Source organism: Falco punctatus, assembly GCF_963210335.1.
Source record: "Falco punctatus genome assembly, chromosome: 8".
In the NCBI taxonomy this organism is placed as follows: Eukaryota; Metazoa; Chordata; class Aves; order Falconiformes; family Falconidae; genus Falco; species Falco punctatus.
Window position 1 is genome coordinate 59978475 of NC_137588.1, and position 14113 is coordinate 59992587.

General features: G+C 49.0%; 1 protein-coding gene across 1 annotated transcript in view; it reads left to right on the plus strand.

The window, feature by feature from the left end:
* Positions 1 to 14113, plus strand: part of COL23A1 (collagen type XXIII alpha 1 chain) — a gene marked incomplete at its 5' end in the record, with an annotated part of 187878 nt that overhangs the window by 11497 nt on the left and 162268 nt on the right.

The window sequence follows — 14113 nt, forward strand, 5'->3', positions numbered from 1 at the left end:
CTGATGACCATATCCTCTGTGAGAGGCTCTGTGTAACTTTATCTTTGTCTCGACATATGAAGTCATTTATCTAGGCACAGATATTTTGTGCTGCCAGCCCCTTCAGCGCTGCCTTTCCAGAGAGGAGGCTCCGGAGCAGGTTGGTTCAATGCTCATGGACTGACTCACCTGGGAGTTTCCCATCAGCTTCCAGTTGGTTTCCCCCTCTTTCTTGTTCAAATGATGGATTAATGTCACCCACGTGAGCAGTGACTTGGCTTTGCAGAGCTGATTACTGAAAATAGACCGCAGTTGGCGTGGTACCTGCTGCATCTCCGTGTCGTCTCATTGAGCTGGTGGTGCCGTCATCTCCTGTCCATCCTGGGTGCAGCAGGATGGGAATGTGTTGCAAACCCAGCATGCTTTAGGTTGATCTTATCGTTAATGCAGTGTTGATAGAAGCAGGTTTTAGCACAGAAGTTGGTTTTGGGCAGTCAGCTACTGCCGATTGTTCCTGAAGCAAAAGCTGCCTTATTTCTCTGCCACCAAGAAGCTCCAGGCTGATGTCTCGTGACTTGCGTTGCAGAAATACATGCTGCGTAGGAAGCACCACCACCTGCGCCTGTGGTGGGGAGGTGCAGATAACAGGCAGCCAAAATCCAGCTGGAGCAGAGGGGCTGTATGGCTGTTAACTTGTCTGTTAACCTCTGTTCTTGCTGCACTGGGTGGGTGTCGCTTGATCCTTCAACAGATATAGAGGAGCCATCCCTCTGGGCTCTTCCAGGGAGTGCCAGCCCAAAGGCTGGACAAACAGCCCCATCTGCCCCACCAGCCTCTGCCCTTGGCTTCCTGCTCGAGAGGTCCCGGACTGTCCATAAACCTGGATATCCGTAAACCTGTTTCGCCATTCATAAGACCAGAAATGTTGCTCTCACACTGGTGCTGCTTGTTTGCTCCTGTTTTGTTGCTCTAAGACACGGTCATTTGTTTTACTTTGTAGGGTTGCAGGTAGGTGTAGGGCACTTTAAAGAATCCAGATATATCTCCGTCACTCATATCACTCCAATAAAGGCTGGAATTAATCCCCAATGGCAAATCTATCAGTAGTGTTTGGGTTATTTTACAGATTTCTGGGCAGGAGAGTCCCTTTCAGCTCTTGTTAAATAGAGTTTCCTTAAAGGAATGTATTCCTCTGAACTCCAGCACCTGAATAGCATGCTTTCGCATTCCCAAATTTGCTCATCCTTTAACCACCGTATTTTCACAGGAGGGAGGGAGGTGACTTGGAGAGTGGGAGCCATAGGTGGCTGTAGCTGAGAGTTCTAACAGGATTTTAACCAAATGATTATGTTGCAACAGATGCTCACTGAGAAGCGTGGCTTGCCTGGCTTGTGTGGACGGGGCTGTGAATCCAAATGCCAGCCACAAGCGCGGATCGGCGCGCTTCTCTCTTGCCCCTCCGCTACCAACCCAAAACACAAGCCAAGCACCACCAAGTGTGCCAGCTGGGATCATTCCTAAGGCTCCAGATGTTATTTCAGCCATAAAAGCAGAGAGAGATCAGGAAACTTTTGTCTGTTTTCTCAAAATACATGTCAGTTCACTGGGAAGATGCGAAGAGGTTAAAGAGGGGAACCTGTAAATGTGGTGAATAACTTCTAGGAACAGCTTGGAGGCAGTGAAGGCAGAGAACAAGAGTGGGTCACACCTCCGAGTTGGGGAAAAGTGTCTTTAGATCATTAAACATCGTATAACACAGCTTTTGGGGAAGTTGGCTTGAGTGAGCTGTTCGGTTGAGCCAGCGGTGGGGAGGAAGGAGGTGGGATGCTCTTTTGCTGAAGGGTTTCGTAGCTGAAGCTGCAATAACCTTGGGGAATTTTACGTCATGAAAATCCTACTTATGTCAGAGTCCTCAGCAGCTGCTGAGCTTGGTATGGGACCAGGGTTTACCTTTATTGCAGCAACGGCGGTGAAATTTACTTAGCACGTCTGATACGCAGAGCACCCAGACTTTGCTCCATGGGAAGGCAGTGTGACACCCGCCGGTTTGTCCCCAGATGCGTTAAGGGGGTGGCAGTTCTGCAACTGTGTGACCGAGTCCTGCACCTTCGTTTTTCACGGGGCCTGTCCGGCTGTAGGCAATCACTGTATGAAGCGCTATTTGCAGAGCAGGCAGCGTGGAGGACTTGGCTAGGGGGTTGTCCATCCGCGCCTGGGAGGAGGCAGCGCTGCTGCAGTGGGGTCCCTGGGGTCCCTTGGCCCTGGGGTGCTGGGGGGGGTGGCAGAGGCTGGGGTTCTTGCTGGGTGGTACCGACCATCAAACTGACCTCACCGCGCTCGTGCACGAGGTACACCGGTCTGTGAGTGACAGATCCTCGTGGTGACACGCTACAAGAAGCAGCACGAGGAGACAGAATCAGCTGCCGATCTTTTTTTAATTGCACCTGTCCTGCCATGGTAAAACAAGACAGTAAAAAGGCTGGATTTCTTTCTGCTTTTCTAAATCGGACCCAAGAGGCAACAAGTCTCGTCATTTCCCAGCTATGATCCCATGGTAATCCTGCCACCATCCCACCCCGGGGGGAGGCGGTCGGCTCTGCAGGCTGTGGCTCAGCTCTCCGAGCACAGGCACGGTGGGCACAAGCGTTTGCGTTAACGCAGCCTTGCAGGTTGCACTCACAGGGGTTAGTGACCTAATTAAACCTCCACCTGTTCTTCATTTGTCACCATCAGTCTTTGTTTTATCATGTGGCAGAAGATACGCGGGTGCCAAGGTACCCCTGGACACTGGAATTTGGCCGCCAGAGCAGATACAATGTGCTTCTTGGGTTTCATCCCTGTGGCAGATGGATCGAGCTCATGGCCTTTTGTACGAGCGAGGCCAAGAGCTGCTGGCAATGCCCCCTGCCCAGCTAGTACGTGCTCGTCTGCTTTTTTTAACGTGACCTAGTGGAGCAAGGAGAAAAAACTGCATGTGCGGGACGGATTGAGTGTAGCCAGGGTGCTCACGGAGAGTGCTCCAGAGAGCTCGTCGTGGGGATAAATGTTCACCTGGTGCCAGAAGCCCACCTTTTTCTATGAGTTGGAGTTGGGGACGTATTCCTGAAAGACGTGACATTTGTCTTGGTTGGGTGGGGATTTGGGGCTGCATTGGTTGCGTTTGAAGCTGTTGTTCGTGTTTCAGGCACACTTTTATATTTGGTCTGTTTATGTATTTATTGAAGACATTGAGAGAACTTGGCTTCTGCTGAACGATGCCTGCCCTTTATGGTTTATTTTTTCAAAATGATTGCAATCATGCCAACACTTGAAGGCCAAGAAAAACCAGTGATTACCTGGGGATGGCTGTGTAACACAAATTACTTTTTAACCCTCTGAGTGACCCCATGGCAAGAGCCACTGACCCCTGATGGCATGGGACTTTGTTCATCAGAAGGTCCCCTTAGCTGCAAGTTGGCTGGGACCATTTATGTCGAGAAAACTCCAGTGGTGAACTTGGCTCCAGCCCACGTGTGATGTTTCCTACACACTTGCAAGAAATCCTACATTCCTCCCTTTCCTTCAGGCTCTTTGGAGCATGACCGTGGTCGTTGGCTGTGCAAGCAGCACGTGGAGGCAGCAGCCCCTCGGTGGATATCTTAAACTCAAGCTCTGTGCACTACATAGAGATTTTACCCCTCATGCCCCAGGCTCTTGGGCAGCTTCCCAGAAAGTGTGACACAGAGAGGGAAGTATTTAGAAAGAAAAAATTAAATAGGTTCGATGGAGTTCCCAACCATCTGTATGCTTGTGGTCAGACTTCTGGAAAAAAAAATGCTAGTAGAGATGAGGTCTATCAGTGTAGAGCATCTGGAAATGTTTCTTTCTGGCTTTAGTTTGTCTGGGTTTTCTCCCCGTTTTGTGCTGTCTCTGAGCAGTCCCTGTTCATGCTACTCCAGCGCGCAGCATGCTTGGTGCAGGAGGATCGAGCAGGTTTGTGCTGCTTTACTGCTAAGAGAGATTGAAGAGCTTGGACAAGATGTTGAACAGATTTTTTTTGTGGGTTTTTTTTTTTCCCCAGCAGATCTGTCTGGAAGATGAGAACAGTTGGTATTGATATGTTCTGCTTCATATTTTGGGAAACTTTGGCAGTAACTACTACCAAATAATGATGCTTCTGGGTCCCTATTGTGCAAACATTTAAATATGTTCAACCATGTTGTGCAGAGACCTTGTCAAGAGACTAACGCGCCGTCCCACGGGACTTCAGAGCATGGCTGATTGCAAAAATGGATCTTGATAAGGAACTCTTAGAAATATATGTTCTAAAGCCTGCCTTTTTGGCTACTGGCAACTGCTGTCGGCTTCTCTGAAAACAGCTGGTTCTTTATGGGAGGGGGATTAGGTGGGAATCGTGCTGATGGTAGTGGGTTGTGTGCTGTTGGTGTGGGCGATGATGCTCCTCTGTGCCACGGCTGCAGGGACTTCTTGTGTTCATTTGCTGCTTTAAATTTTTGTCCTAAACTTTGCATCCTAAACCGCAGCTTTTCCAGCTCAGTCCTGGAGGGCTTGAATCGAGGGTTATCCACGTTATTGGGGTGACCGCTGTGTGGGGGTCTGCCCCTGCCCTCGTCTTGGGCGCACACCAGTCCCATGCTGGAGCATGGTGCGAAGGCAGAGATGCCTTGACCCTGGCCAGACGTTGCACATGCTTTTCTGCTGCATTTTCTATTTTTTATTTTTTGGATTACCTATTTTGTAGATCAGGACTGTATAAATACCTTACTTTAATTCCAAAGATATGATTAAATTCCCCAAGAAGGGGTGTTCAACTCCGACCTAGGAGTCTATGCAGACCACTGTGACTTTAAGGATAAAAGCACTGTATTTTAGTTCCTTGAGGGTTGTTTTAATGTGAATTAAGCCAAACTGTAAGGAACTCCATTTCATTTTCAGGCTGAAAAGATTCACAGTCTTTAAACAGTTTCTTCACACAGATGTTAAGGTCAGAGTGCATCGGTGCTTCGCAGCATCCCCAGGCACTCAGTCGTGTCCCGGTGCCGGGGGCAGACGGCTGCGCTGGAGGTGATCAGACACACGTATCTGGAGTATCTGGAGGGGCAGCAGTGCCATCACCCCCCTGGTTTGGTTCCCCTTGGTTATAGTGACACAAAGACACATTCAGGCCTTAGATAAAAGCCAGGCTTCTCCGCTTTTACACACACACACAAACAACAAAAAAAACCCCTAAAAACCAAAAGGCGGGGGGGCGGGGGGGAGGCTGTGTTTTGTTAAAGTAGGGATTTGGGATTTAACAAGAAAAAAACCCCAAACCTCATTTTTTTGAATTAACGAGGGGGTCTGAAGTTGGAAGCACCCCTTCTCCATCCCTCCCACCCCATCATGTCAGCGGGCATTTCCAACCCCCTCCCTCCCTGGGAACAGCCCCTCTTTCCTTCAGCCCCGTGGTGGTATAAGGAGGAAGGGGGGTTATATATTTATACATATATATATCCCCTACATAATCCCCTGTATATGGGTGTATACTCTGTAGCGTTTGTTCAGTGGCAAAGCAAAGTGCAATGAAAACAGAGGAGCAGGGAGTAACAAACGCGTTCCCGCTCCTTGGTGGCTGAGTGCCTGTCCTCGTTTCCTGCGTTTTATTCTGGGCTTTGCCTGTTGCAGGTTTAGCTGCTCGCTGCTCCAGGCGGCCCCTGGCTGACTCCCAGTCTGTGCCCAGAGCTCGTCCCCGGGGGGTTTCATTGCAGGGAATGGGTGACATTGGGTGGCTCTATCCTGATTTTAAGCTGGTGGTTACGTGTTGCTTGAACCCAACAGACTGTTTAGCTATTTTGCTTTAAAATGGATTTGATACTTAATTTTGGAAGTGTTGCCCATGGCTGTACCACTATTGTGTGTCTACGTGCCACCGCAACCCTGAATTTCAGCTGCTCCACAGGGCGAGCTCCGTGCGGCTGGCAGCAGCCCCGTGCGGAGCCACCGTAAATGAACCAGCGATGTCAAACCTGGTGCCGATGCCCTGAGGAGTTGGGCCTTTGCCACCAGACACTGAAAATGCTTGCCTTTTCCCAGGTGTAAAATCGTGTGCATTCAAGGGAGAGCAAACGCACACATTGAAACGGTGTCATTTAAGATCTAAAATGCCATTCTGTAGCGTCGTCACACTTAGGAGTGCTTTATTCTTTAGCTGACGGCTGATGTGTTGGCAGCCCGGCAGGGAGCCCTGAACCTCTAAATGACTCACAGCATCCTTCTTGGGGCAAAATAATAAAAAAATACTTGGTAGGCTTTAAAACTTAATTTTTGTTGAAGCCTTTAATGCAATTTAAAAAAAGACAAATGTATGTTTAAAAAGTGATGAAATAAGCAACCCTTCTTTTAATGGTATAGCTCATCGTTGCTCTTCACAGCGGAAGGAAGAGCAGCGCCGGTGGCCAGCTGGGAGGCGGTGGAGCTGTACTGCTCCAGGGCTGTGACCTTGGAGGGGCTGGGGTAAGGACCTCCCCACCTCACCTGCAGCTCCAGAGGCACTGCCTGCAGGCTGCAAGCTGGAACACTGAGCCCCTATTCCCAGATTCTCCCCCCTCCCACATCCCCACTGCACCAAGGAATGACCCCCAAACTGGCTGCTGCTTCCTTTGCAGAGGAGCCAGCAGGGACATCAGGAGCATCTCTCCCCTCTGAACAGCTCAGGGAGAGGAACAGAAGAGGCAGGAGGGTTGTTCCCCCTCTTCTTGCAAAGGGGAGCTTTGCTTGGTGCATGCTTTTTCTCCGTGCCCACTCAGCCCGTTAAGGAGCAGTGCTGTCACCTGCAGCTGCTGGTAACTGCACACAGCTGTGGCTCCTGATGCACCACCCTCGTCCCAGGTGCATCTTGTGAGGCTCCTCCTGCCCCCCGGCAAAGCAGGGGCTGGGAGGTCTCACGGTGATCCACTTGGACCCTGCACTCGTGGGGTGCTGCTGCACCGTGGAAGGGGCTCCAGGCTGGTGGGATGTGGCTCTGTGCTCTCCGTGGCTGTGGTGAGTCTTACGGCACTTGTTGTTTCTTGGTTCTTGGAAGGTGTGGCACAGGGGTGGGTTGTCAGTGCGTGCCCACGCTGGGGGGGGGGGGGGGCTGCCTTTCAGCCTGCGAGTGGGAGTTCTGTACAGGTGTCTTTAAAATACCTGAGTCCCCTCGCCTTTTAAAATACAGGGGAGGGATTAAGATGTCACAGGAGCGAAGCTCGTTGCAAGTAGGCAGTAAGGCAGAGGTGTGTGTAGAAGAGCTTGTGTAAGGTCTGCTCTGTGGGGAGCTGCTGAAGGAGCCTGGGTGCTGCTGTCCGGAGAAGTCCTTTATGCTTCGGTGTTGGAGGCAGGAGGCTGTAGCGAGGCTCTCCGTGCCCTCTCTGCTGCAGGAGGTGCTGTGCTGCCCCAGGGGTGCTTTTGGTCTGGCTGGGGACACAGGTGTGCTATTTTGAATTCTGGTTTAACTCATTCCCTCTGGAGCTGACAGCAGCTTGTTGCAGAACGTGATGTAATTGCTGAATGGGAGAAATGTCTAACAAACGTGCACCTTGAGGAGAATTCCTTGGCAGGAGGCTGAAGTGACCCAGCTTCAGGTTGTTAAACCCCAGGATGCTTCTGAGGGTTCCTCACCTTCCTGGCTGTTTTTTGTATTGCTTTGCTTGTGTAAATATTGCTTTTTTTAAATGTTGGAATGGCTGAAGAGCTGTTGCTTATTCCCTCACCCTCCTGAGCAAATGGTTCCACTGGAGTCCCCTGTGAGCCACCACTTGTAACCCAGGTGGCTTGTCTGCAAAACAAGAGTCCGAGTAGTTGGGAAACTTTGAGATGGTTGTTCCTCGAATGCTCCATCCCGGGTTTCCATTTCACCTAGGGGAGCAGGGGCTGAGCCTGGCGGTTGGTGCTGGTGGAACGGGCGACGTGGGGCTTGTGTAGGAACCGCAGATGAAGTACGGGACTGTGATTCCAAGCAGGTGACTTCTAGAGATGGAGAGGTTTTCCGGGCAGTTGGGGGGAAAGCTGGCAATTACACTAATTGGCTTCTGTTTCTGGCAGCCTTTCCAAGTCGGTTATGTGACTGTGCTGTTGTCTTTGAGATTCCTCCTCCCCTTTTTCTTTTTTTTTTTTTTTTTTTTTTTTTTTTTTTTTTGTGTGGAATGTCTGTATTGGGGCAGGGTGGAGTCAGACTAAGCCTCTGTGGGTGAAGGAAGCATTGTCTGGGGTGGGTGTTGCAGAATGCAAAGGAGGAGGGAGGGAAACCCCCCAAAAAAACCCAAACCAAGCCCCAGTGTGCAAAGGCATCCTGCCCCACGATGGGCAGCGACTGCTAATTGCCGTTCTGCTGCTCATCGGCGCTGATGAAGCAGGAGCTGGTGGATGCAGAGGTCACAGCTGGTGGGTGCTGGCTTTGGCGTAGTCAGTGCCAAGCTCTCTCAGTTTTTAACCCTCAGTGCTTGGTAGAAGTTAGCAATAGCCTGACTTAACAGGGAACGGGGCCCTGGATTTCAGCTGTAAATGTCTTCGGCTGGAGGCTTTACCCTTGCCAAGGAGAAAGAGCCTGATGAACGGGGCCAGCTGAAATGCAGCTCTCAGCTGGGAGACTGATGGGGACCCCTCTGATCAAGGCCACTTACCAAAGCTGTTTCCAATCAAATTGGGACACACTGGCAGGGGGTGCGGATGATACAGCCGTTAGCACCTGAGACATTGAATAGTAATGCCTGTTAAAGGCAATTTGTACTTATCTGATAGCTTGAAGTGGCAAAGCTGGAAGAAGGAAGATGAAGGGATGGAAGCTCAGCCCGGGACTAGAGGGTTTGATTTCCCTCTCCCGGCTGCCAGCGTTTTGAGAGGGAGCCAGGAATGCTGTGGGCTGTGAAATGTTTTAGTTTCACTTCATCGGGTTTGTGTAGCCAAGTCCTAATTGGGGCTGTCATTTCACGGGAGGGAAAATGGGAGGTCTGCGTTCTGAACACCTCCGTGGGGCTGTGGCAGGGAAAGGGTCCTCCCCGGTAGTTTTGAGAGAGCTAAGCATTGCTGGATGCTCTCCCCCTCAACCCCCTTTAAAAGTTTTTTTTGTTTGGTGGTTGTTTTTTTTTTGTTTGTTTGTTTGTTTTTGCTGGTTAGAGCTGTAAGTGGTACAAAATGAGGCTGAGCTGAAGCTTTCCAGTGCCAAGCATTGCATTCAGCTCTGATCAGCTGGAGAGCTGCAGCCAAAATCTGCTTCTTCCAGCTCATCTAGGTAAAAATACATCAGAGATGAGCATGTCCCGCTGTCTGGGATCAGCCTGGATGTACGAACATTGTTAATGTGTTATCATTTAAGTCTCTAATTTCTGTTCATATGCGACTCTTCAGCTCTTATCTATAAATAATCCATCTTAAATTGTGAATAGCGAGCTGAAGTTATTTGTTTGCAGATATTTTTGGTTGGAGGAGCCCTCTTTGGTTCACTTGTCTTCCTTACCAGTTTATGTATCTTGACATGTCATTTCCTTCGTGGTCGTCTTGCCCTCCCTAAATGGGTTTGCATATGAATAATTAAAAACAAAAGGAGACAAATCTCCATTGTAAATGTCTTTCACATTGGGTAAGATGTGACTTTGTAGGGAAAGACAACTGACGTTGCCTGTAACTCAAACATTGCAGACAAACCACCTGGGCGTGAAAGGGAACTATCTGCAGCTCCAGCCTTTCTCCCCTTCTGCTGAAGGCTCTGCTGCCCTTTCTTGAATGCCCTCTCAAAAGAGCAGGAGGGAACCTTAGTTATTAAACAGATAGGAACATGTATTTTTGCAGCAAGTTGCTTAAGGACATTAAGCCCATCCTGCTCCAACAGCCTTCAGTGCAGCCCGCGCTTGCTGCGCCCTTGCCTTGCGCTGCGGAGTTAATCCCAGCTCTCTCTGCCGTATCTGACAAGTCAGTTGTGACTTTCAGGTAGCTCCCAATGGGAATGTAACTTGAAATCCTTGGATTGCCGTCAGTCCTGGTTCTCTCTTTTGTTGGTCAGTATTGGTTCTGGTTATTAACAGATTTATTTATTCTTTATTAGGATTGAAAGGTTTTTGTTAGGACATAGAGATTTTTATTAGGCTTGTGTATGCATTGATTTGTCCAATTGTTGCAATGTCTCTTGTTGAAAAAATCACCCAGAAGATCGTATGTCCTGCAGGCGGTTTAACTGTATGTTCTGTAATGTTGTGGTACCACTCCTTAAATAGATTGACCTTTCAGTTTCAGTTCAGCGCTCTTCTGCCAAAATAATTTCCTTCTTACTCTGGTTCACATTATCAAATCACGAAGCCATTAGTTCTCAGTAAGGGTGCTGCTATCCAAATCTGGGCTTTACTCGGGCTTAATGGAACTCAGTTATTTGCACAGCCTGAGGCGAAGCACTGGGGAAAATGAGATACAGGTCCAAATAGTCCCATCAATGAGAAATGAGCATGTCTTTTAAACTTATTTTGCTTGTGCTGGGGGGCTCAGGGTGTGGTGCCTGTGTGATGGGGACACAGCAGGCTGGAAATCCTCTTCAGGAAAAGGCAGTGGAGCTGCCTGGTGCTGGTTGCTCTCGTGGGGGCTGGAGGATCCACTAAATATCTGCTGCGTCCCCATCAGCTGTATGGGCAGCACTGGTCTGTGACACCTCCTGCTTTGTGGGAGGGACTTTGAGGAGGAAATAAATTGATTGCATTTCAGCAAAAACTGGGGGTATGTGTAATATCTATACAGATATATCTACGCCACATCCCCCCCCCCGAATTATTGGGTAAAAAACCTCCTTGGAAATGTTGGGGTGTTATTTCAAACATGGACATAAAGAAACTTATACTAAGCTTGAATTCATCGCTCCCCTACCCCCGCTACATATGAGCGGACAGCCCAAAGGAGCAAATGGTGCTGCAGGAACCCAGCTTGCTCTTGTGTTCTGGGGTGTTCTGGGTTCTTCTGGGCTCGCAGGTCAATGAGTCGTGTCAGAGAAGCGGGAGCAGCGCTGCAGCTGGTGTCCCGGCACTGTGCGCTGCTGCAGCTCACGCCAGCATGGAAGAGCTTGTGGCAACACTGAGCCTGCTGGGATCCAAGGTGTCCCTGTAATTTATTATAAAACAAACCCTAAAACTAAACAAAAAACCACATGCATGTACCCTGCCCTTTCAAATCCTACAGTTTTGGAGTATTTGCTTTCTTTGGCTCTGAGTGTGTTATTCCAAGGCTGTTAGACTGTTCGAAGCATCTGACTGCACGTCTGCAGACTCCAGCACAAACCTGCAAAAGGTGAATGGGAACCTGTTGCACTGGACGGCTTTAGCTTGTTTCTTTTGCAAGTCTATAACTCGGATCTAAAATTGGTACTGTGAGTTCAAGAAACGCAGTCTTAACGATCGAAGGGTGTCCGAATAACGCAGATGTATTTTGCCATCTGATATCAGGTGTCACAAATCAGTTTTTTTTGCGGATACCTACTGAACCCGAATTGCTGACCCAGCAGAGCAAACGGCGTCTGCTTGTGGCAGATTTGGTGCTGCTGCATGTCGTGCTGAGGGATGCTCAAGGCATTGTTGCTGGTGGGGCAGGGGGAGAAATCAGGGATGGGAAGGGGGCAAAGTGGCAAAAAGAATGTAAAAACTGGCTAGTTCCTTGTAGTAGTTGTAATAGTATATGAAATATTGGCTCACACTGAATGAGGAGATAGTCTTGGCATAATTCAGTGAAGAATATGACTCTTAGAAATGTGTGGCTTTTATTTAGATTTCCTCTTAATACACTAAATAATCTCCGGCTTTGACACTTTAATTGTACAGCCCAGATGTGAAAACTTTCCACTAGATCCTGGCAGAAATCCCAGCAAACTATTTCAAATAGAGAAGTTTAAAAGGTGGGGGGGGAAGTGTTTCTTGCACTTGTAAACCCTATTGTTTCAGAATTTATCAGCTAATATTGAACTCTCCAGGCTTTATAAAAAGCAGGATAGAAGTGTTGCAGGCAGTAGCGTGGAGATGTGATGGAGGTACTTTTTCTTGAATATAAAGTGTATTTGGCACTGAGGAAATGGGAAGCTTTTGACATTTGTTTGATTTTTTTTTTGTAAGGCCAGAGAGAGGCAGAGATCCAGTCATTGGCGCTCAAGACTGGCTTAGATATTACAGTTTTAGCACTGCTGCTTTGAATTTTATTCAGTGGTACTTTCTTGCAGGGGACAAAGACATTTTCCATCTGTTTAGCAGGTAATACTGGACTTGGATTCCCTTTGTATCCATTCTGCTGCCAGGAAAGATAAGGAATATGCATAAAATCTACAGGATATGCATAAAATCAATTATGTAGGGTTTGGGGATTCTTCTGAGTCCTTCTGCTCTAACGGACGAGCTCCTTGAGAGGAGCCAGCCCAGCCCCGGAGCTATCCTCCCTGGCCTGGGGCAGTGCAGGGGGCTCATGGGGCTGTTTGTTGCCCAAAAGCAGCGTCCTGGCCCTGTGTGCGCTGGACAGAAGCCTCTGCCCTGGGAGATAAAAATGGAGTTGTGGTGTAATCCATGGGTTGGTTTTACCAGTTTTTGTGTTGGGTGTTTTTGGCATGGAAGACTTTATGGGCAGTGGCTCCTCACCCTGATGGGACAGCGGGCAGAGGAGCCACCCTCCGTGCACATGGTGCAGCTGCTTATTTGTAGCAGCTTTTGAGGTCAGTGGTCAGCAACTTGATGTGCAGAGCGGGTGAGAGCTGTGGTCGTGGAGGGAGGCAGCTTGGCCAGCCTGGCATCTGTGACCAGTACGTCCCATCCTTCCCCTGCTCAGGCAGGGTCAGGCACAGCCGTGCTGCTGCACCTCCTGCACCCAGGCGCAGCGCTGGTGGTGGGATGCAGAGCATCCCCTGCTCCAGAGCCCACCTCGCTTCCCAAAGTGCCCGTTCATATTGGCTTGGTTATGGTTTTAAGGAGCGTGGTGATGGCCTTCCCCATCCCTTGGTGGGATGCTCATATCGGGCTAAGCACTTCGGCACTCTGCTGGGTTCCCGGTAGCCTCATGCCTTTGAAGTGCGGCATCAGATCTCTTCAATAGCTCGTGGGGTAATTGTAGGCATCCGCAGAGCCTTTGTTGTCCAAGTATCTTCCCCTGTCCCAGTGGAGGCTGGAAAACCGCTAAGGAAAGATAGAGAACATGGAGCCCTTGTAACTGGGCTGGCAAATGCAGACAATTCAAACGGGATTCAAACCCCACCCAGCCATCTTTCCCTTTATCGCACAGAGTTTGAACTGATGAATGAATTAAACCCACAGAAGAGGGATGGGCGAGTACGGAGGGACTGTAAATGAAATTCCCATGTGGGAACATGAATGCTGGAATAAACCGGGGGGCAGGATTGATGCACGGCATAGCCACCACTGTAGGTGAGAGGGTCTGGAGCTCATGAGGGCTCAACTACTGAAGCAAAGAAACATTGCTGGGAGTTTGATGCTGCTGTAGCAGGGGAGAGAGAATGGGGAGAAAAATGAGTTTGCAGACCTCTAGTGGCATGGCTAGCCTGCTCGTGAAGGCTCCCCCCTGTCATTCTGGGATTCTTCATATCCCCTTTGAGGGCAGTGGGTCCAGCGTCACTATTTAGGGAGGCAGAAGCACTGGCAATGCTATTTGGCTTGTATGTCTCTGCTCTCTACAGTTTATCTTCCTTTGGTGCCAGTTAAATATTTTTAAAAAATGAGGAGGGGTTTTTCTTCTGTGTTGCTGGGATCTTCCACAGAGTTCCAACATTTGAAATTGCAGTGAGGCATCTCTGGCGCCTTGCTGATGCCTCAGGTTAGGTTTCCATTAGGCTTCCATTGCTGTTAGTGCACCAATTGTATTTCCCCCCGCCCCCCCCCCCTTTTTTTTTTTTTGCCTGCAGGAAAATGTATGGTTTTTTTACAAACTGTTTGCTATTTAGCTCTGGCTTCACAGAATGCCTGCGAAGATTGGTCTCCATGAGAATCAACTGCAGATAATTTTCATTGCAAACAGAATCCTGTCGTACATACATGTGCAGCTGGGTTGGCTTCTTCTTGGAGCATATGTCATGGTTTCTAGATGGAAAGGAAAGTCTGAGATGAAATAGATCATGACATGACATTTTGAAAGTTTATGAAACAATAAAACACAATAA